At 39.2% G+C, this 22,500-nt stretch overlaps 2 pseudogenes; both read left to right on the top strand.

Moving 5' to 3' along the window:
* Positions 1–9,756, top strand: part of LOC137991266 (E3 ubiquitin-protein ligase TRIM71-like) — a 10,242-nt pseudogene extending 486 nt beyond the window's left edge.
* On the top strand, positions 8,317–11,851 carry LOC138010352 (uncharacterized; annotated as a pseudogene).
* The last annotated feature ends 10,649 nt before the right edge of the window (positions 11,852–22,500 follow it).

Raw genomic sequence — 22,500 nt, 5'->3', positions numbered from 1 at the left:
CCGTAATGGAGACTTGAGTTGCCCTACATGTCGTCACATCACCCATTGTGATAACAACGACATAAACAAGCTTCCATCCAACCTGTTCTGCAAGCAGTTGGTGGAAATTGTGGAGGCTTACAGTGGGCAACTGGAAAACGAAGATTCACCGCATTGTGGGATCTGCGACCGAAGAATTGCTTTGAAGTTTTATTGTGCTGAGTGCAACTGCTTCTTGTGCGACGACTCTGCCTGTTCTCATGTAAAAGGAAAGGTTTTCGAAGGCCACAGTGTAAAAGAGATTTCAAGGTTCAAATCAAACGATGTCCAAGATCTCGCTCGGCGAGCAAACATTTGTAGAAAGCACAACGATGAACTGAGGTATTACTGCGACAAATGTAAAGTTTGCATCTGTCGCGATTGCGCCTTGTTGGAGCATCGTGATCACAAATTTATCTCTTTTGACCAAGGACTCGACCAGAAGAAATCTGAAATTACAAAAAGAATGCAAGAAGTTGAAGCAGTTGGCTTTCGCTTGCAGGAACAAAAAGAGATATTGGAGAAAAGAAGAATAGGGGTGGATCATAGCTTCGATCAAGCGACGATTCAAGTTAATCGCTTCGCTGAACACTGCATAAGCTTAATTCGCAGACATGAAGAGGCCATATCAAAAGAATTACTCAAGGCGAAAGAAAGCTTTGAAAATGAATTTTCGTCCCAAATGACTAGCTTGAACGGGAAACTTACGGATATAAACAGTAGCTTGGAGTTTGGCAGAGACATTTTAGAGCGTAATAATCTGCCAGAGATCTTGAATGTTGAAGAAACACTTGACCGAAGGTTTGAAGATTTTTTGTCTTCCTCGGAATTCAATCGCCCCATTGAGATGAATGTGTGTGCCGTGAAGTATGTCGGAAATAATTTGTCCATGTTGGAAAAAGAACTGGGGAAGATAATTTTCTCCAATACTGATCCTTCGATGTCCATTGCTCGGGGCAAGGGGCTGCTGGAGGGTTGACAAGGCAACGATTGCACTTTTGTGATCATCACAAAAGACTGGCGAGGTGAAACAACCTACACTGAGACTGACAAAGTTGAGATTGACATCCAGTCATTGCGGACTGGAAAAGTCATCAAACCCAGGATATGCGACTCAAAAGACGGCTGCTATGGAGTGAAGTATAAACTCGACGATGCAGGAGAATTCAGTGTGTCCGTAACAATAGAAGGCGAGAAGATCAGAGGCAGCCCATTTCACTTGAAAGTTGAAGAAAGAGCCAAAGAAAAGAAGAACGAAGAAAGTAATAGAAGAAGAAAAGACAATAAAAAAGGTGAGCGACGATATTTATTACTAACGAAAGACTGAAGTGATTCTCGTACTTATCAGAACAATTTAAGCAATAGACCTTTCAATTTGCAACTAACGATCACATGGTACAAAATCCGCCATGCTGGAGGGCAAGCTCATTATTATTCCCCCACTGGGACATTAAAACAAATGCAAGTCAAACTTGACTGGTTCAGGTGTCTTTGTTTTAATGTCCCAGTGGGGGAATAATAATGAGCTTGCCCTCCAGCATGGCGGATTTTGTACCATGTGATCGTTAGTTGCAAAAGGCCCATTGTCTCTTCTAGACACCTAAGAAATTCGGTTGGTGTCAACGGGATTCAAACCCATAATGCCGATGCAATACTCTTGCAACTGAGCTATGAATCCTCATAGTTAGGACTGAGCAGGTCAATTTGTTGGGCTCATGTGTTCCCGAGAACTGAGGACTGACTAACGAAGGAAAGAAAAGAAATTGGATATTTTTTTAGCATGAAGACCAGGGGTGTTCCTCATAATATAATTGGTAGAGCATCCTTCTGGCGAACGGAGGTCGTAAGTTTCGAATCTTGCCTGGGATACTAATTTCTTTTACCAAGGAAATAACATATCATTTTTCCCCTGCCACATTTGAAAATTGTTGATCCAAAGAAAATTTCTAAATCAGAGCAATCAGTATTTTTCCCAAGATATTGCGACGCTATCGCTTCTTGATCAGTCGAGTGGTTGATTTCATTATCGGTCTTGTGATTAAAATTTACCACAAGGCTATTTTAGGGCATTTAGGTGGTAGGTCTAGGCCCCCATCCACTTTAAGTGTCGGGACTGAGGACTTAATTTCTTGATGAAAAATGCGTCCTTAACCCGGCGTTTGTCCTTGTGATCCTCTGATGTTAAAACTGTGAGGTCTTGTATTGAGATGTCATGTTTCAAGGTCTTACACTGTTCGTAAACGGCTGAAGTGGTACGCGTCTTGGGTTCTAAATGGTCTTCCAGTTTCTCGCACATACTGCTTATCACAAGCATTGCAATTTTTATGGTAGACATCGCCGCTTTTCTTTTCCAGAGGGTTGTGGTCTTTAACGTGTAATAACTTTGATCTTAGAGAGCCATTAGGCTTATGGTAAACAGTAACCCCATGTGCACTGAAGGATCTCCGAATTCTTTCAGATAGTCCACGTACAAGTGGTAGCCGAACATGTATTCCTTGCAGCCGCTGCTACCCCGTCATACTGTCTCCCTGTTGCCGGCAGGTTGTATATCTAGTTCGGGTAGCCATTCGTGTTAAGAGCAGATGGGACATGGTTTTCTTTCTTCATTTGATCTTCCTGCTCTGTTACCAGGCCAGACAATCAGTCTGTCATACGAGATTGGTCTATTCAAGACTCAAAACTTCAAGAGATGTCCAAATAGTACCTGCTTCTCGTTTGATGGTGGACTTTATCAACAAAAGCAAGGAGCCGCTACAGAATCACCCGTGTCACCTATTCGACACCTATTGTCGCCAACATCTGCCTGGGGTACTTTGAGGAAACCGCTCTACGGTCATCCACCAATCCACCGTCTCAGTGGTTACGATTTGATGACACCTTCACCTTGATAAATCGTTCACAAATCATCTAAATGCTATTGATCCTAATATTGTTACAAGTATTGCACTTTTTATGGTAGACCATGATCTTAGAGAGCCGTTAGGCTTATGGTACTTTTACACAGTGGGTTTAAAGTTTATTAAACTCTCTTGTAGTTGGCTATAAACTAAATTAACGAGTTACTTGCAAGCATAAGAATAAATACTACTATTTACATACTGTAATAATATTACTATCTACATATAAATCAATGCGCTTATTTAGAGGAAATACCTGAACATAAAAAACTCTATGTTCTTTTTAGATTACAGTTCCTCCTGTCCCTGATCATGAAGAAGTGGATGTCCCTTTTCTCTGCTCTCAGGGAATATGGACATGTACTGCTGATGTGGGGCAGAAGCGCATTTAGAGGCTGGCTGGTATTGGTCGTTAATTGAACATTCCCAGGTTCGAGTCCTGCGAGTTCAGGCATTGGGGTTCGGATTTTAAAATATAAATTCATTTCCCATAATTCCTATCAAGCGCTAAGTGTCCGAAATTGACGATAATGAGTAAGCCGATTTGGCCTATTGTTTATTTTCCCGCAAAACCTGTTTTAAAAATAGACACTTTCCTGTTGTGAGGGGGACAAACCTAATGCCACATTTTTACTATTGGGTAATTGACTTGACACCTGACCGCGCATATCACAGTCTCGTGGCGGTTTACAATTCTTTGTCTAGGGTGAGATCGGACGTCATCTTGTAAATGCGCCTCTGGCTCCCGCGATCGGTCCATAATTGATCTCACCCAACTACCCAACCCACGCATGTATGTGAAAAGAGGACAGACCACAACACCACGAACAGTGAACATTTCGTCATTCTTCGTCAGTCTCTGGCTTCTCTTTCATACTTTTTCTTCAAGTTTTCGTTTCGCAATGCTATGTTCTACTGTTTTAACTGTAAAGTACCCTTTCTTCGGGATCTGGTGTCGCAGTATTAGATCAGGAATACGTTTCCACGTAATGTTTTGCCACTTCTAAAGGGTGCTTTTTGTGGTTTTTCGTATCTGGCACTCCGAATTCATTTTAAATTAATGCTACTTTACATGTAACTCAGCTCAGTCTAATGTTAACGCATTGTGTAGAATCCAAGTTACTGGAACGTTGAGCAGTGGATTGACTGACACATCCTTAATACACTATTTCACGTTGAAGTCTCGTTCTAGTGAAGTCAGAATGACTTCAACCATGAATCTTTGCGCGGGAACGCTAGCTATGCAGCTAAGTGAACGCTCACCAATTCGCATTGCTTAACTTTAGGTCCAGGCCAGGTTAATGAGATGAGCAGAGGTGATCAAACGCCGTGTAGACGCGATCATGACTTCTGCACATCATGCTATCAAGCCCTTTCTGCAAGGACCGAGATCTGTCTTCAGTGCAAGAAAGAGGGTCTTTCCCAGGGAAATCAACAGGTTGGTGTGATGACCTGGATCGTAGACACCAGAATTTCACTCCCCGGGTACCATGATTGTGGAGTTATCATGGTACAATTTTCCTTTGATAAAGGAATTCAAGGTATGGTGAAAATAATACTTTTTCTAATGTTTATTTCTTCCTGGACGCGGGGAGGCCATCTCCCATTGCAGACGTTTTAACGATCATCTGAAAATGTCACGATTTTTAAGCAAGAGTTTATTAGATAAGAGCGTTTCTCTCTCACTTTGCAGTCTTCCCCAGGACAGTTACAAACGTATTTATTTTTAGATACACTTTACGCGCGAAAGCGAACAAAGGGCCGCCACTTTAACCAACCAGGAGAAACCATGTCACGCGTGACTGCTTCTGCCATGTTTTTTCAGGGACATGACAATTTTCGCGGGAATGGGTACCTAAAAATAGACTCATTAGTGACTGTGCTTGGGAGCTCACACATGCCATAAGAACACTCTTCCTTAATTCACTCTTATTTTAACTGACAAAAAAAAGCATTTCTTGCTCTTGTTCGTAAAGAATCCTCATCGAATTCGATATAGCATGGAAAAGAAACCATGAATTGCATCGTATAGCAGACGTTTCAGGGCAATGAAGTTATTTTTCAGATTGACTTCTCTTTCAAATACTATCCAACAGTGGATTGCGAAAGCCAAGAAAATATGAAGTCAAAGGAAGCAAATCCCTCTCGATGACAATAACGATTATACTTGGAATTTATTCCGAGATTGCGCAGATAATGCAAGGCCTAGGGTTATATTTTCCTAATGTTAACATAACCGCGCGGTCCACTTTCACATCAGCCGAGCAACTAGGTATCGTTCTTTAAATAAATCTGATTAACCACACAGAGTGACACAAATAATAGACTAATTTCAAATAAATGTTATAGGAATACGGCCAAATATTTGGGGATTTGCTATCTTTCTTCCTATTGATCTCTTGTGAAAACTAAGTGATATTTTATCAATTCAATGTTTTACAGGGCCGGAACATCCTAATCCAGGACAACCTTACAATGCCTCAACAACGACATGCTACCTCCCATTCAATAGACAAGGAAAAGAAGTGTGCGGTCTTTTGAAGAAGGCTTTTGAAGAAAACTTGTTATTCACGATTAAGAAGGACAAGATCGTCTGCAACGACATCGAATTAATAACGGATCGTTTTAAGGTCCCTGCGAAGTATGTTTTATTGAGAATGCGTTTATTTATTTTTTTTACTTATTTTAGTTAGAGATTGTGACCTACAGACCTAAGTGTATTAAGCGTAAAGCGCTTAGAACTCGTTAATATAAGCCCTATAGAAATGTCGTGTTACGTTAGACCTAGTCATGGATCGAAAATTGTACCCATTCATCCTTTTTACAAAATCAAACTCGGAGATCGTGTCACTCTACGTTACGAAGCAATCTTCTCGGCTTGGGTCATTTACAACTATATGACTATTATTATATCACGTGAAAAAATATGTGCCTATTGACCGGATAGGAGGGCCAGACAGGAAAATATCAGGCTAGATGTCCTAGTGTAGGGAAGGGACGCCGAGAGGTACGTGCGCTATGGCCTCACGATCTTGTTTCCAGTTTCTAGTTTCCGTCTGGTTGTAAATTAAACTAGATCAATGGTTAAACCCAACATCACAGGCAAATCCTCTAAAGTGGTCAACGAATCCCTAACAGGGCCGTGTGCCCTTTTCCGGCCCAGCCACCACTGATGCAGTGAAAACGAACGCGGGTGTCTAACGATTACCGTTTCTATTAATCTCCTTCATCATGAAGGAAAAATAGCATCCGCAGTTGCTTTCCACTCGTCTGGATGTCGAGTTTTAACTTTTTCATGAACTCAAACCTAAGCGAGTCACCAAAAGAATGGTTTTTGTTCTGCGGTGCCGCCTTCATAGCTTCGTGAGGTTTGAGTGGCAATCATTTCATTTCTTTTTCCTTCCTGATTTGCTTTCATCGCGATCCTTTCTTCTTGAATTTTTGTGAACTGTTTAGTGTCAATGTACAAAGTCTTAAAGTTTCTCTTTGCTATCTGGTTTGATTGTTATTTCTCTTTTTTCAGTTATGGAAATGCAGATACAGGATACCTTGACCGAGTCACGGGACAGCTGGCTAAGTTAGGAATCACAATACCGCAGCTGTAAACCGTCCATAGTTTTCCGTCCCAACCAAGTTCTGCATCAGATATTGATTTTGGGAAAAAACTCATCGTCTTTTTGGGAACCAAGGTTGCCATTTAGCTTTAGTTTAACAGAATTAAGCACTATTCACTGTTGACTCTTAAGCTGTAAAATGCTATGAGACCCTTAAAAGGCCGTTTGATCGACCTCTGCTGTTTGAATTTGCTTTTGCTTTTGTGTAGCAGTATATTCAATTCCTCATACTTCGGTTACGAGTAGATTTGTATTCAAACTAAATTGAATGGTCTAGAATCACTGAACCCGGCAATCTGAAATTTTCACAGGATTTTGGCAAAGACATCTGTCATTGTTCACACAATTAAGTAACAGATTTGGAAATAAGATAAATAACCTACCCTTCAAAGTCCTTATCCGAGAAGACTTGAAAGTATTGACCAAGTTGGACCCATATCAGAACACATTGAACTCGTAGTCGTTGAACAGGGTTTTGTTTTTCAGAACAGCTGTTTTAATCTCGTCTTTGGACAGAATTTTTTCTTTCTGATAGAAGGCCAAAATCCATACAATACCCTCTGGAGTAAGATTCAAGTCTGCAATTGGGTGATTATCACTCTCCTTGCCTGTGTTTTCGTCGTTTACATTCATTTCAGCCGGAATGTCGGTCAGTGCTTTGACTATTGCTACGTCATAGTCTTGTTTGCATACACAAGAACAAAGATGGCGGCTTTTGATGTAAAATAAATTTTAAAAAACGAAAAAATGCTAATTTTTTCCCGTAACGGTTAACTGAAATTTTAATAATTTATTATCTTTCTTTACATTACAATACAAAAATTAACTGCATATATAGTATTTAATTTCCATTGTTGTGGAGCCTGGCAAAATCATGAAAATTGCGAGAGCTGTCAAAAACGTCAAGGCGGCTGTCAAGTCTGTCAAAGTGAGTGTTACGATCCATTTCAAAGGCACATCCGCCATTTCGGGCAAATGGAAGATTGAGACCTGTATTTTATTTTAATACATTTTTTTACAGTTAACCTTTTTTCAATTTGCTTCACGGCTAACGGTTAAATTTTAAGCTTTTTTACACCTCACTGTTAAATCTTTGGCCCTTTTAAGGCTAACGGTTAACCCCATTGAGACCCTCTTTGATCCAACCGCCGTCCAAAACCTTGGAAGGCACTCTTCAAACCGCATGCCCCATGATATGTTTGCTGACTGTGACTTGAGCCCTCTGTGTCGCGCGCATTCCTTTACAGTAATTCCGCTGTTACAGTCAACGCGCTTCACGCATGAACGCTCGGCGTCGTAAGGTTCCAATCACGCCGGGCCAGCGCGAGTCACAAAGCTGCATTGCAATGTTTTTCAAAAATGGCGGCGGAATTCGGAATGTTTGAGAGAAGACTGGGGATGAGTGAGGTTTGGTATAAATAAAGGGTCCTCGTGCCTTCTGGGAAAGCTTTGGTGCTTCAGTCACAACAGAATATGATAGCTTGTTCCTTTAGCTTTCAGAAGATACCAAACATGTCATGATTTTTCTATCGAAGGACGGACTATCAACGAGTGACTTGCTTGGTGTAATGGCGTAGATTTGCTCGACATTAGAAAGGTAAGTATTTGGCTCCGAAAGAATCTAACAGTTTTCCAAACAACAGCATTTAAAAGAAATATTTTACATCTTTGAGACGTAGAGAAGAATCGTATCGTTTTTGTTTTGCTGAATTTTAGCTTACATCTGAATACCCGGGCTAAACGCTTAACAGTGTCTTGTATATTGCACTAGGTGAACTGTTAGCATTATGCCACACACTAAGAACAGTCGATTCGATGTTAATGCCTTTATGAAAGCCCGAAAGGAAGCGAGGCAGAAAGCAGTGGAACAATGTAGAAGTTTGAAGGCAGAGCTAAGCACAAACACGAGGAAAATCAATAAACTAAAATCAAAGGTTAGTTAGGTTAGTCAGTGAGGACATACATGTATTTATTGAGCTATTTTAATTAACTGACCATACACTGATACGTGCTGTTACTAAGCAACTAGATATTCTGAGTTGTATTTTTTAGTAGATTAGGAATAGATTAATAGATTACATGTAGTTAGTTATTTAGGTTGCTAGTTATTTTGATTGTCATGTACAATAAGCTTAAGTAAATTAGTTTTTAGAGTAGTTAATGTGGAGATACTAGCATTAAATAAGCTACTCTGTTAGTTTGAGATTAAAGAAAGTTTATTTTTGATTTTATGTATTGATAAATGCTTTTGATTTGTTCATAATTTCTGGAAAATGTGACATCTCTAAGTTGCCACTTATAATAATTAATTCATTCAATAATTGCTGTTAGCTTTTGTTTTATTTGCAGAATAAACATTTTGGAAGTGAATGATTAATTTAATTTTTTGTTACCTAAAGGTCAGTGAATCAGGGGAAGTATTGAGAGACTTGACTCATGAAACTCAAAATTTTCAGGTTAGTATAATAGTCTTCGCTATAAGATCAATTTTTTTCAGTGCCTTACAAAAAAGGGGCTAATGAATTATTTTTCTTTGCAGCTACAACCAGTTAACAATGACATTAGTTCACGAACAAGATCCCCAACTATTTTGGTGGATGGGAAATCAAATATGCCACCAAGAACAGCAGCGAAAAGACGGCATGAAACAATGAAAACTGCTTCCACAATCCATGGAGGTTCTGAGAATAACTTAACACCAGCCTTTGATGGGATGTTTGACACCTTGGCAAAACGATGTAAAGTAGATAAAATGAAAGATTATGTTTTAAGTCAGAAAATTCTAACAAAGAAGGTAGTCTCGACTGCTTTTAAGGAAAATGTAAAATCTTTTGAAAGCTCGCCAGAAAATGCAAAGAGAAGCATTGCAGTTTTCTATAGTAGTGGTGTGATGGGTAAGCGTAAATATATATAAGTCTGTAAGACTTGCATTATCTATGAAAAAAAAGGAAACAATGGGAAAAGGGAGGTCAGCTATTACTGTGATGCCAAACTGCCCTATTCCAAAATTGCTGCCCTATAACAAGCTTGTCAAAGAAATCAACCAAGTCAGCATTGGAAATGTGTACAAATTAGAAGAACAGTTTCAAGGTGTTATGGAAGATGAAACAACACAAGGTTGTTTTTGAAAGTTAATTGAGTATTTGCCACGGTTAGCAAAATTTTACCTCAGAAAAGACAGAAAGGAAACCCTTCAGTGGTTTGGAAAAACTGAGGGTACTTTTTTATTTGCAGTGGGTGGGGATGGCTGCCCATTTGGGAAGAATGAGAGTGCATGTTCCTTTCTGTTAAGTTTTATTAATGTTGGTAAGAGGGTTGCATCAAGCAATGACAATTTTATTATTTTGGGGGTAATTGTGAGGAAACTTCGCTAGTTGTGCGCAAGTACTGTCAGTTCTTGTGCAACGAAATTAGTGAGATAGAGAAAAAAGTCTTTGAAATTGAGGGCCTACCTGTAACTTTCAAATGTGCCGAATTGCCAAATGACATGAAGATGTTGGCTATGCTGGGTGGTGAACTACCCAACAGTGCAAGATTTTTCTCAACTTTTGCAGATGTTTCAAAAGACAACTGCACTGATTTAAAGGGGACATTTTTATCCCACCCAAGTTTGTCACAGGGAAGTACCATCCGGCCACCAAGGACACAGACCATGTGGAAGCCTTGGAAATATGAAGAGAGGATCAAAAATGCAAATGAGGTTGTCAAATTTAAAAAATCCTTGTCTGAGAAACAACTTAAGGAGAAACAATTTCGAAGCAAAGTCACAGAATTTATTGCTCGTAAGAATAGTCGACAAGAATTTGTACCTTTAATTGGGAAATTGATTGATCTCGCCCATGTGGAGCCTTTACATATTAAGAATAATGCATGGCAGTATTTCTTTAAGGGGGTTCTGAAAGAGGCAGTTGGAAAATCAAATCTTTCAGACAGCTGCAAAAAGTTTGCAGACATTCCAAATGATAGCATTGTCTCTAGAGTTGTAACTGCACTGAAGTTTGAGGTAAAGGCCAAATGTTTGGCAAGAAAGGTAAAGAAGTGGTACGACGAAACACAGGGTAAGGGTCAGGATCTCCAGTATAGATTTACTGGAAAAGATTCTAGGCTACTTTGCCACAATTTTATGAGATTGATTAAATGGCTTAGTAGTGAAAATGATTCTCACCAACAAAGGAAAACAGTTCTGATTTTTGCATACCTTGGACTGAGACTAAGGGATTGTGTCTCACTCTTCAGTAGGTTTGATATTACTGTTGAACAGTTTACAAGACTGAGCATTAGTGCTCGTGAATATTATCGGGTGAATGCATTGTTTCTCCCTACCTCTGTAAACCCTACTGTGTGGACAATTGGACACATCATTCCTGACCACACTAAAGAGGTACATGAGAAATATGGGCAAGGGCTTGGTATCGTAACAATGGAAGGGAGGGAGGCAAAACATATTGCTTTGAAAAAACTAAGCGAAAATACATTTTATAAAAGGCGCTGGTATGAGATTTTCAAGCACGAGTTTGTAATGTTAGTGTGGCTTCCTGAACAAGGGTTCAACCTTAGTACATACAAGCATAATGCTGTATACATCCCAGACAGGGTGTTTTCAGACCCAAGGTTTTGCTACTGCAATCTAGAAAAAGCTAGTCCCACTGATGAAAAATGTGCATTCTGTGGTGATCCAATTATGAAATTTATCCAACAGAGTGTTGAGCTGGGAAAAGTTTTACCGCAGATGTTAGGTGACACCAGGACATAGTTTTAAAAAAATCAGAAATATTTAATCACATGCAGGACTAGAAGTAGGCTTGCAAAGCAGTATGCCATACATGCATGTGGCTCAAATGTGTTGTGGGAAACATTTATTTATTTGTTTATTTAGAGTGGTTTTCAATTTAGTGTTTTAAAACCAAAACCAAACTAATCACTTAGAAATTAGACTACTCAGTCAATCTCAAACCATAGAGAAACCAAAACCAAACTGATCATTGAGGGCATCAGGAATGCATTAGGGATTTCGAGTACAATGAAAGTTGTTGTTGTTGTTGTTGTTGATTGCTTTCGACACAGCTGAAAACTGCTCTAATAAACAAACATTTATTTATTTGTGGTGACCCATAATGTTCACTTTCATAATTTTTTTAAAGAAATGGACCAAAAGTTGTAACAGGTAACACAATAAATGCATCATGTTGTGGGAAAGATGTATATGCTTATACTTAATTATAAACATACATAATTTTTTTTATTTATGAGGACCCATACAAAATTAATATTGGGTCATAAGTTCTAGGAGATTACACATTAAAGATGAAGTTTAAAACTTGAGCAATGAAGGGTCAGTCTATTAGTTTTACAACAATCTATTTCAACTTTCAAAAATATATCCATATGCATTTGTAAACTTGTAGTAGCAATCAATTACAACATATGAGCCTTTCCTAGAGTAAGACAAGGTAAATGGCTTTTGGGCACTGATAACCACCCTTGCATTTCCTTTCCTGGGACCGTGAAAAGTCTTTGAAAAATATTCCAGGATGGCTTCTCGGTTGACGTCGCAAAGTCGAGATAAATCTCTAACCACTCGATTCTCTTCGGTGTAAACAATGATATCCAGTAATCTGCTTTCCGAATGGGTGACACCGTAAGTTGACCTTGCCTTCTTTACCATATGCTGAAGAAAAGCGAATATTTGCGCTGGCAAGTCCCTTCTAACTTGGACAGTCCAAGGATTATAGGCTTTTTTCCGGGAACTGAGTCGCCTATGCAACTTTTTCAGCAAGATGGTTATTTCTCCAGCAATGATCGAGCCAACTTCAGTGACCGAATTTCGCACTCTTTCAATCGAATTCTGATTATTTCGATGCTTCTGGAATAATCTCATTAGGTTTTCCTCAACTTCGTTTTCAAACAGGAAAAAGTTTTCAACATCATTATGCAGAGGGCGTAGGATCTTCGTGGCTTCCTTTATAATTTTCACACTGGCCGCCATTTTTAACTTGAATTTCATATCAATACCGCAGGCTAAACATGAAGCTACCGCGGGCGCCAAACTGCACTTTTGAGACGCGCGCTGGCCCGGCGTGAATATTCAGGTGAATGGTTCGTGAATGAATTTGATTGACATGCCTTCGCCACGAGATTGAAGTGACAATAACAGATGCTTCGTCGAAAAAGTGCAGTCTCTCTTTTAAGCCGTGAAGTTATATTCACATAATTGTCTACCTTTGCTAAGTTTTCTGGTGTCATATATTTACTCGGGATACTGGTAAGTTTCTTGTAAGTCATTCCCAACTTTTTGTTTGTCACTGTTTGTATTTGCCTAATGGATGGAAGATTCGCTGGCGTACAACAGCGTACAAATACCTTCGCGCAGCAGTCTCTCGCGGATTTCGGAAGCATAAAGACTTGGCTTTCGTAGCTTCCAAATTTCGATTACTTCAAGAATATCATCTGTTATTAATATGGGCTCACTGCCTCCACAAGAAAATGGCTGCGTCGTGCCGTGGAGGGCAAAGTGTTGCACGACTTTGTGAACCGCTCCTTTTGTTACCCTCGTGTTGCGGGAAATCTCGGATACCCCTACTCCATTATTGTACAGATCAACAATCTCTTCCCTGACAAACACAGACAATGGTTTACCGGGCTGGTAAAATCCACCAAGGAAATTTCTAGACATCCTGGGTTTTAATACATGAAACCACGAGCGAACGAGCGCATATTTTAAAAACGCAACGCGGCGGTGACACAGTCCGCTCATTTGTTCCCGCGCGAAAACAACGGAACTCGGCCGAAAAATAATTTGAAAATAGATTTCATCTGTAATAACTGCAGATTTCCTATTTTCAATTTTACCACGAGTTTTTTAGTACTTTTAATTTCATTTACAATTGTGCAATTGAAGGTTCGAAGAATCATTTCATAATTGAAAAATCAAATCGGTGAATGAAATATTTTATGAATGTTTGAAGTTGTGCGTTCATGCGTGAAGCGCGTTGACTGTAAGTGAGCGCACACAACATGAAGTAATGATGAAATGGTATATATGAAATGAATCATATATGAACTGTGGATATGAAATCAAGTGAAGCTATGATCTTCGCAGTTATGAGAGCAATTTTTGCAATTGCGTAGAGAAGCCTGAAAAATTCAGGACTTCAACCCCGTTGAAGTCCTGAATTTTTCAGGCTTCTCTACGCAATTGCAAAAATTGCTCTCATAACTGCGAAGATCATAGCTTCACTTGACAACATGAAGTATCACATGAGGATTCGGTCGCTAAGTAACCGCTGCACATGCCAATGAGTTTCGACCCATGGGAGAGGTCTCCTTTCCCGTACTCGTCAGCTCAGCACACGTAAAAAGAAAGAAGACGTCTGCTAGTAGGGAACATTGGCATCGAGCATGTTGATCATTTTCGAGTTCACTTCAACTTTTTTTCCACAGCAAGTTGAAGCGTGAAGTGCTGTGGTTATTAGTTCTACGTTTCGTGTGACTAAAGTACTGTACGTGAGAAAGACTTGTAAATCACTGGGGGAACCCAACGGAGGTGTTCCGCAAATTAAATAGGTGTACCGCAGGCGGTGTATTTGCTGGCTGGAAAAGAAGTATTCTGACCAATGTTTTTCAATGTGCTTGCGGTCGCACCTGTCCTGGAAAAAATATTTTTTGTCGTGATGGTTATTTGGAGTCAAATAAAGGCTAAATGTAAGGTTGAAGGCTACATGTAAGCCGTACGATATTGTTGTTTTTATGCTTTCTGGCTGGGAAACTTCCGCCCGGCCCAGCTGGCAAACGGACTGCTGAAAGTGCAGAACAGATAAAAATTTCCCAGCAGGAAGAGAAATTGCTCCAAAAAAGCTAATTGTTGGTTTATTTTATGACCATGATATATTTTGATGATCTTTGAAAAAATGGCTCATTGCATGGGTGACCCTGAATCACCAAATTGAGCTTACGGTGGTCAATATTAACTAACCGCTTGATTCGCCGCTCGTCCTTTGAGATGCTGTCACGACAGAAGTTCACAGAACTTAATCCTTGTCGGGCAGGGTTGGTATCTGGATGGGAGACCATCGAGATATACGACATGTGCGTTACTTTCGTTGATGCCATATGCCTTTTTTTCAATCGGAATACTCATATTTAATGGGTCTTGACCATTCACTACTTTAGATCAGCCTGACAGCTTTTATTATTTGTATTTCTCGAAGCTGCGATAAACTGTATGTAAACGGATGAAAGAAGCATCAAAAAAGCGAAAACGAACCAGAAGACTAAAAAACAGAGCAGGCTGCAAGCTTCTGTTCTAATCTTCTGTGTAATTCGAGCATTTCGCTTACACAAGAGCATACCGTGCATCTTAAAGCCTCATTTACACTAGCAAGTTTTCCTTGACTAAAACGTGCTGACTGTCACACTCGCAAGTTTTCCTTGACAAGTGTTGAAAACAAGGCGCCGTTTTGACTGATTTTAAAGCATTTTGTTTTGGGAGCCTCCGTAGCTTTCTTGCTGCAAGCTTGCCACGAAATCAAAAAAGAAGAAGAAAAAGCGAAAGTGGTGGATTCGTCCGTGGGCTTCCCAGAGACAAAATGAATTTGCAAATTTTTTCTTACGCGAGCTAAGGGCTACAGATCCCGAAAGCTTCGAGAATTTCTTCCGGTCCTGTTGGCTTGACATATGACTTTTTCCGAAGACCTTTTCAATCACGCAAAAGCCTAGGAATTAAATAACGCTTTTGCGATTCCTTGACATGTGCACTTGTCAAGTAATTTATACCACCAAATATCTTCCTTGACAAGTTTTTTCTTGACGTGTGTCCTTCCTGGCCTGCTTTGCGAAGAAAAATGTGTTCCTCTTCCGATTAGAAAGCTGTCTCGTTCGCTCGCTTCAGGCTTCCTCACTGCAGCAGAAGAGATAGTACACGACGGTAGACTGGGACGGTTAGATGAGTGTCATGTCACGCAAAATCCCCGTGACATTTGACCGTCGTGCTTCTAGGACGGTATGTTTTCGCCGGGTTTCTCGTCGTGGAATCTACGGTGAAAACGGTAGGAACTCATCCATACTTATTCGCACTATTTTAGTCTTTTCCTTTATTATGCATTGAAAACTGATCAACCAATGGGTTAAATGTGCATTTGGTTGTGTTTGTCTTGGTTTATCCATCGCTGAAATGAAAAAATCTAGCGAAAATTCTGAGTTCATTCAAAGACTTCACTCGGCCACATTGCGGCTCAAACCAAAATTTGCTTGTTCTCAATGTAGTGTTATCCATAATCCACCATGTCACAGGAGGAAAGCAGAAAAGAAAGATAAAAGAGATAATTGTAGCCGCATTTTTTGTTTATGAACCAATTACCTTTAGCGGATTTACACTCGCTAGAATCCAAGGAATCGAAACAAAATGGTTCAAATTCCCAGTAAGGATAAAGAGGATTCACTGATTCGTATTCATAGTATAAAATAAGAAATTCCTCCTCGCTAATTGAACCTTCTGCAAAAGAAATTACAAGAGAATTTCTCGCCTTTTCAAAAGACATGTTTATTCCACCGTTTTACGGTCGTGTTGACCGAATCTTAAGTTAAAAATTTTTGCGCCGCCTACCGTTGTCCACTATCTTAAAGTCCCTATTACCGAAAACAAAGGGACTTTCATTAAAGGCATTGTTCCATTCGCCTTATGTGTTCCCAATAGCCCTTTTCACGGTTAGTTTTTCCCATTTGCATAGGCAATTTCGGGATATTTTGTAGTTTTAACCCAAAATTGCCTCGCGTCCACGTTAGATTACATTGTAATGCAAATGAGAAAAACTAACCGTGAAAAGGGATATTATCCGCCAGGCGTATTTTCAGTTCTAACCACAAAAAATTAAAGCTATGGAACAAAGAGCGGAAACAACAATTAAACCCGGATGATTCACTTCCTGTTGATTTTTATACTCATTACACCACCTAGACAAGCTAAAGTAAATCTAAATTTTTGAGAACGTATTTAAATGGGAGTACCCATCCTAGTTTTCAAAATGGGTGTTGATCTGCAAAGTTCTATGCTATACATAGCGTCCATTTTATAAAGGCTCACCTTTCCCATAAACAATTAAAAATTAAATGATGCAACTGTGTGTGTTCAGTTTCCAGTTCAGCTAATCATTTTACATTCCAACCGGCTTGATCAACGCTCCAGTCAGAAGAGTATGAATGTCGTATGCAATGCATCCACTTGATTCTCTCTCGTTTTTCACATGACCATATAAAAAAATTCCGCATCGCAAAAAAACAAACAACAAACAAACAAATCTCTATTTATGAACAGATAACATTACAGAAGCATTACCTGCAACCAGCAAGGCTATTCGAGGCGGGAAAATGGATGCAAAATATGGAATTAAAACTAAGGCTAACTAAAGAAAGTCTACAATTTACAAATGAAAAACGTAAAAATTATGATTAGATGAAAACTAGGTAACGCAATAAAGAAGAAAGAATGAAACGAATTGAACAAACAGAAACAAATAGTCAAGAATTTACTTATCGACATTTTTGACTAGCTTTACATTTTTAACAAGAGGCTACAAGTAGCCTATACTCGGGCCTGCAAAAGTACAGTGAGTGGTGTATGGTTAATTTAGCGCCAAAGAAAAGAACAGAGAGAAGTTTGTCCTTCTCACATCGGCCTTACATTGCGATTCTCATGATGTTCGACTGTGTATGTAGTGAATACCCGGACCCAGATTATCTTCATTACAGGTGGTGACAATGACCACTGGACCATGGAAACGAGGTAAAAATAGTGTATTTATGCTAAAGTGGCTAAGCCTGACATTGTTTTTTACTGATCGATGGGTATTCTTGCTCAGTGTTTGAGAAAGGAAACGCTAATTGAACGGCTTAAGATGAAACGAAATGACTCGTCGAAACATCTTTTGCAGAAAAAAATGAAAGAGAAACGAAGGTGAGATGTGAAAACATCTTTCCAAGATGACCAAACTTTCTTGCAGTGGTGCACGTAAAGGTCACTTTGTCACGTGCGCGACACGTGAAGATGTGCACTATATCTCGACACTTGAAAATACTTCCAGAAGTGCAAAAGTTCCTTGAGGCCATGCCAAATGAATCCATAGCACGAGAATCAAATTTTTAAAATATACCATTTGTTGCAATTTAAATACTCGCAGTAATATGCACCCAATTGTGAAAATAAATATGTTATTTGCCAGCTGGGAGGTCCGTATAGGAAAAAACTGTGACCGAGGCCTTGAAATTGCTGCTTTTTCAAGAACGATGTCACAGTTTTTTGCTATACAGACCGACCCTTTGCTGGTAAATATCTTTTTTTTTTCGCCTCCCCCATCCTCTCTGAAATCACTTGTTTTAATTGTTGACTCGCATCGCGCTTGATAGTGAATGCAGTATTAAAGCGACTTACAAACTGAACGTTTCAAGAGAAATTCCATTTCCAAACCTCTTGTCTAATGAAAAATAACCTCTGTATGTAAATGGAGTCGGTGAAAAAAATATGGAAATTTAAGGTCATCAAACAAGCTCACGCAATTAAGGCTAGGTTTCTGCCTGCCGTGAGCAGGCCGGATGAGCAAATTCCATCCTCTCCCGGAACCAATCAGATTGCGGGATTTGTTGAATTCCGCCCACTCACGCATTGAGAAAAAAATCAAAGAATTATAATTCTCTGTGACCAAATTTTGGAAAGTACCTATCAAAGACATACAGTAAGCAAAATCTATTGTGCAACTTCCAAGTACATTACCAGTATGACTTGGGCTGTATTGAATTTGAAAAGTTGTGTTGAACGCTATGACTTCAGCAGGTAATTCTGTTCACATGAAATATGTTTGTCTCGACAAGCTTCATAAGGCAGTGTATAGATCATTTCCTACATTTACAACTGATAATTACGGGGAAGTAATTAATTTCCTATCATAATTATAATTATATAATGGCACATAGTGACATAGTTGCACATTCACTACCAGCATTTGAGCCATACACTAAAACATCACCTTGACAGTTGTTTTACTACGATCAATAGGATGTGAACCAGGATTTTTCTAGGTTATGTCCCTGCAAAGGTTGAACTTACCGGTACCAGCAATATGCCATGCGGTGGACTAGACTTTTAACAAGAAACCATTTCAAAAAACAAAAAGTTGTGTTTCGTTTCCTGAATGGAATACTAAAGTGTGGGTCACTTGGCCTGTCATTCTTATTTCGCTTCGTGTATTGAAACTCTCAAGAAATAAAGATAAGAATTGTGAACTCAAACTCTCTGAACGGTGTTCCTTGGTATCAACATGCATAATTAGCTTTTAAACGCACAACGCAAGGCGCAATAGAACGAAACAACAGACGTATTGGCGTTTTTTGAGGGGAACACTGCCTTGCGGCTGGTTAGCCTATGCGACTTCCAGATTGCGTGACGTAGAAGAACCTCACTTATCTCGCCAGCACTACGAGCTGAGTAGTAAACAGCACGTGCTGGATCGGACAAGAGTATTGGTTAGCGAGCGATGTACCAAGGCAAACGAGCCAACAAGCTTGGTGGAAGTTACCGTACAGGAGAGGACCCAATTTTAAAGGAGCTAGGTCACGCTGTTTTAGGTAATTTTATTTAAAATTGTTAGTTATGAGCTCTAAACATCAAATTGGCAGAGCAAGAGTCTTTCATTTACAAAATCACGGTCACATAACAATTGAGAATTATTTTCCAGCTGTTTAAATGACATTTTGAAATAAACTGATATAAATTTGAAAAAAAGGTGGGCCAACGTTTTTCAAATTTACCCAAATGCAATCCACTTCAATCCTCCCCAGTTTTGTCCATCCTTGTCCCTTCTTAGCTTTCCTGTGTTTTGTTTGAGTTCTTCTATAGTTTTGAGCCGTTATTTTGTTATTTCAGTTAATTCTATGATTATTTGATCAATGCTGAAATTGCCTAAAATTGCGTGACCTAGCCCCTTTAATGAAGGCAAAGCGATATATTCAACCCCAGTCCCCAAAGGGAGGGAGGGGAAAAACTTTAACAAATTGCAAACAGCTAGTTGGTTTACTATAGAAGACAAACTGCCAGGTGAACCTTGGACGGCTGACTGAAGCTTTTATAGCTAGACTCTGTCTGTTAAAGTAGCCAGTTGCACAGTTTTACTATGTAGCAGGTAGGCATTACACGTGCTCTTTAGCAGTAATGAATGAGGCTTTAACAGATTTGACCAATGCAGGTGTACATTATAATCTGAGATCTGGGAACAAAGTCTTTATGTCCTCGTTTTATTTACAACAAAACCGTTGATTTTATGACCTTGAACGGCCGACTACAAAGAACGCCTACAAAGAACGCGAGTACGCTCACGTGTCATTAATCGTATTTTACTGATGGGGCAGTAAAATCTCATTTAAAGAGAAAAACATATACTCGTTTATGTGCACAATACATCGAAGAATAAAGTCTACAAATACCTATTTTACCTTCAAATACTTACCCCTCCATAACATTTCAAATTCCGTTTTCCGTGAATAGTCTCATGATTACGTGTTACATACGAACCATGGCAATTACTTGCTTTACAATCACTGGTTCCTCGTTAATCCAATTTATTACTACAACTTGTTTGCATTACTAATTAACACGAAAAGGGATAACTTCGGAATTTTTAACAATATATCGCTTTCATCTAACCCAAAATCATTCAGATATTCAAAACGTCCTATGCATAATCCATTTCTTTCAACTTTGTGTTTGTCAGCATTATGATTTGGAATATTTTAGGTTTACGTGTTCACAAGTTTGTTTTTGTATCTCGTAGATGCAGTTAGATTTCCAATTACACACTCTGCTTCGATTGGCCACTCTAACTCGCTGTGTAAATAGTTCACCCTAAATTCAAAATAGATACGTTTCGTTTCTGAGAAAACAAAACATTCTTTTACAAATCATACCGGGTATTCATGATTTCTGCATAAATTTAAGTTTCATTTTGCATTTACCTGTTCATCCACGCTTTTTGGAAAAGTGGTACATACACTGTACCACGTGCTTAGATTTAAACGCATACCTGAGGTAGATATTTTTGTTGTCTTTACGAGGAAGTGATCTCCCTTGCTAGTAATACGATGAAATGTGGATGACCTCGGTACGTTGTTACCCAAATACGTTCCTGCAATTTTCCTCCTTTTTCTGCTGTTATAAAATAGACGTCTCAGCCTTTTCTCTGTAATTCTGCTTGGTTCTCGGGCACGTCTATGTCGATGCTCACGCAAATCAAAACAAAAGTAAACAACTTTTGCTTATCGAGACCTGTAAAATACTTCGGAATGAAGTCTTTATTATCATTTAGAATAAAATAACTGTACAGCGTTTCAAACTACATCAAAGTTATTTTCTAAAGAGCTGATCACATTTTCCACTGATGACATCAAATCTTGTGAAGTAGTAGAACTATACACACAAGATGGCAGTGAACACGATCGCTAATATGGCTATTTGAACAAAGGATATAAGCTAGACCATTACAAGAAACAAACTGTTTAACAATGAAAAAGAAAAAAAACGTAGTAGACAAAAAATTTATCTCCGTAGTCAATGGTACACTGAGCGGGAGGCTATTTGTTCGCGGTGAAAATGGTACCAGCGTGGGGCCATTTGTTCGCTGTGCAAATGTCTTTACTTTGTCTTCAGAAGATTCCAATATAGCGTCCATTTGTTTGTGGAGTTATTTTCTTTGTCACTGTCATCTTTAGAGTAGTTCTCAATAAGGTACCCGCTGCTTATTAAAGAATTAGTGTTTTGACTTGTATCACTTTCAATAGTTGCGTCCATTTCAGTTACATTTGAGTATATTCTTGTTGCATTCAGTTCGCGGAACGACCCGTTTCGAAGCTGACGCTTGACATCTTTTAGTGTGGGTCTACCGCGAAAAGCGTATGCCATTCTTTGTATGTGCTTTGAGCGCCCCAAGAAGAAATCGATTAAGCCAACGAAATGCCGATCTTCAGTAATTCAAACAACGCATCACAGAGCTCTCCATAATCGTTGATTACGTGGTTTGCTTTAAATAACCAAAGTAAACAGCGCCACGTGGCTTCTATTGTGCATTACCCAATCAAAACACCGCCACGTGCTTTCTATTGTGCATTGCCCAATCAAACACGGCCACGTTTTCTATTGTGCATTTTGCTGCACAGGAAAAAAAAAAAACTGAAATCTAACGTCTTTTATAACTCGAGCCCCTACGGGGCCCGAGTAATTAAGATGGGCAAATCAATACAGTTATCTTCTGAATTCAAAATGTGAAAAAGTAATTTGAGTAGTGTTTTTTTTTTTTTTGAATTTATTCCTAGGGAGATGTTGGAAGTGAGTGGGTATCTCAATCCACAGCTTTGCCCCAAACCAAGAGAAGGACAGTTATATACTTCTAGATCGGACCTGTTATAAAAATTTCCTGAAGCCTATGCTCTAGTGTTATATGAATGACAACTACTGGTTTTTTTTAATATATTTAAAATGCCAGAAGGTACCTTATTGTTATGGACATCATGCGTAAGATTAAATATAAAAATTTGCATGGTTTTATCAACGGAGTTGATAATGTAAATTGGCCACCGTACAGTGGCCAATTTACATTATCAACTCCGTTGATAAAACCAAATTTTTGTATACTACTTCCCCACCGACGCAGCACCACAGTTTCTTTAGAAACTACCCCCTTCATAAGATTACATATAGTCTGATGATATAAAAAGTTCAAGGGTAAAACATTGGCGTCAATGAAGAGAGGTATTGCGTGATCGCGTCCCGGGGGGGAGGGGGGGGGTACTGCCATATATGGGCTATATAGGTATGTGCCGCCGTGAAGGGTATGGTTTTCAAGAAGTTTACTCTAGCATAGGGTATATAAATCAGAGCGTTTGGGTCTCGAATAGGGTATCATTTTTCACGAAAATGACCAGTTGGTTGAAGATTT

Source organism: Montipora foliosa, chromosome 1, assembly GCF_036669935.1.
Source record: "Montipora foliosa isolate CH-2021 chromosome 1, ASM3666993v2, whole genome shotgun sequence".
NCBI lineage: Eukaryota > Metazoa > Cnidaria > Anthozoa > Scleractinia > Acroporidae > Montipora > Montipora foliosa.
Note: the sequence above shows the minus strand (reverse complement) of the source record. Positions and strands in the feature narration are given on the sequence as shown.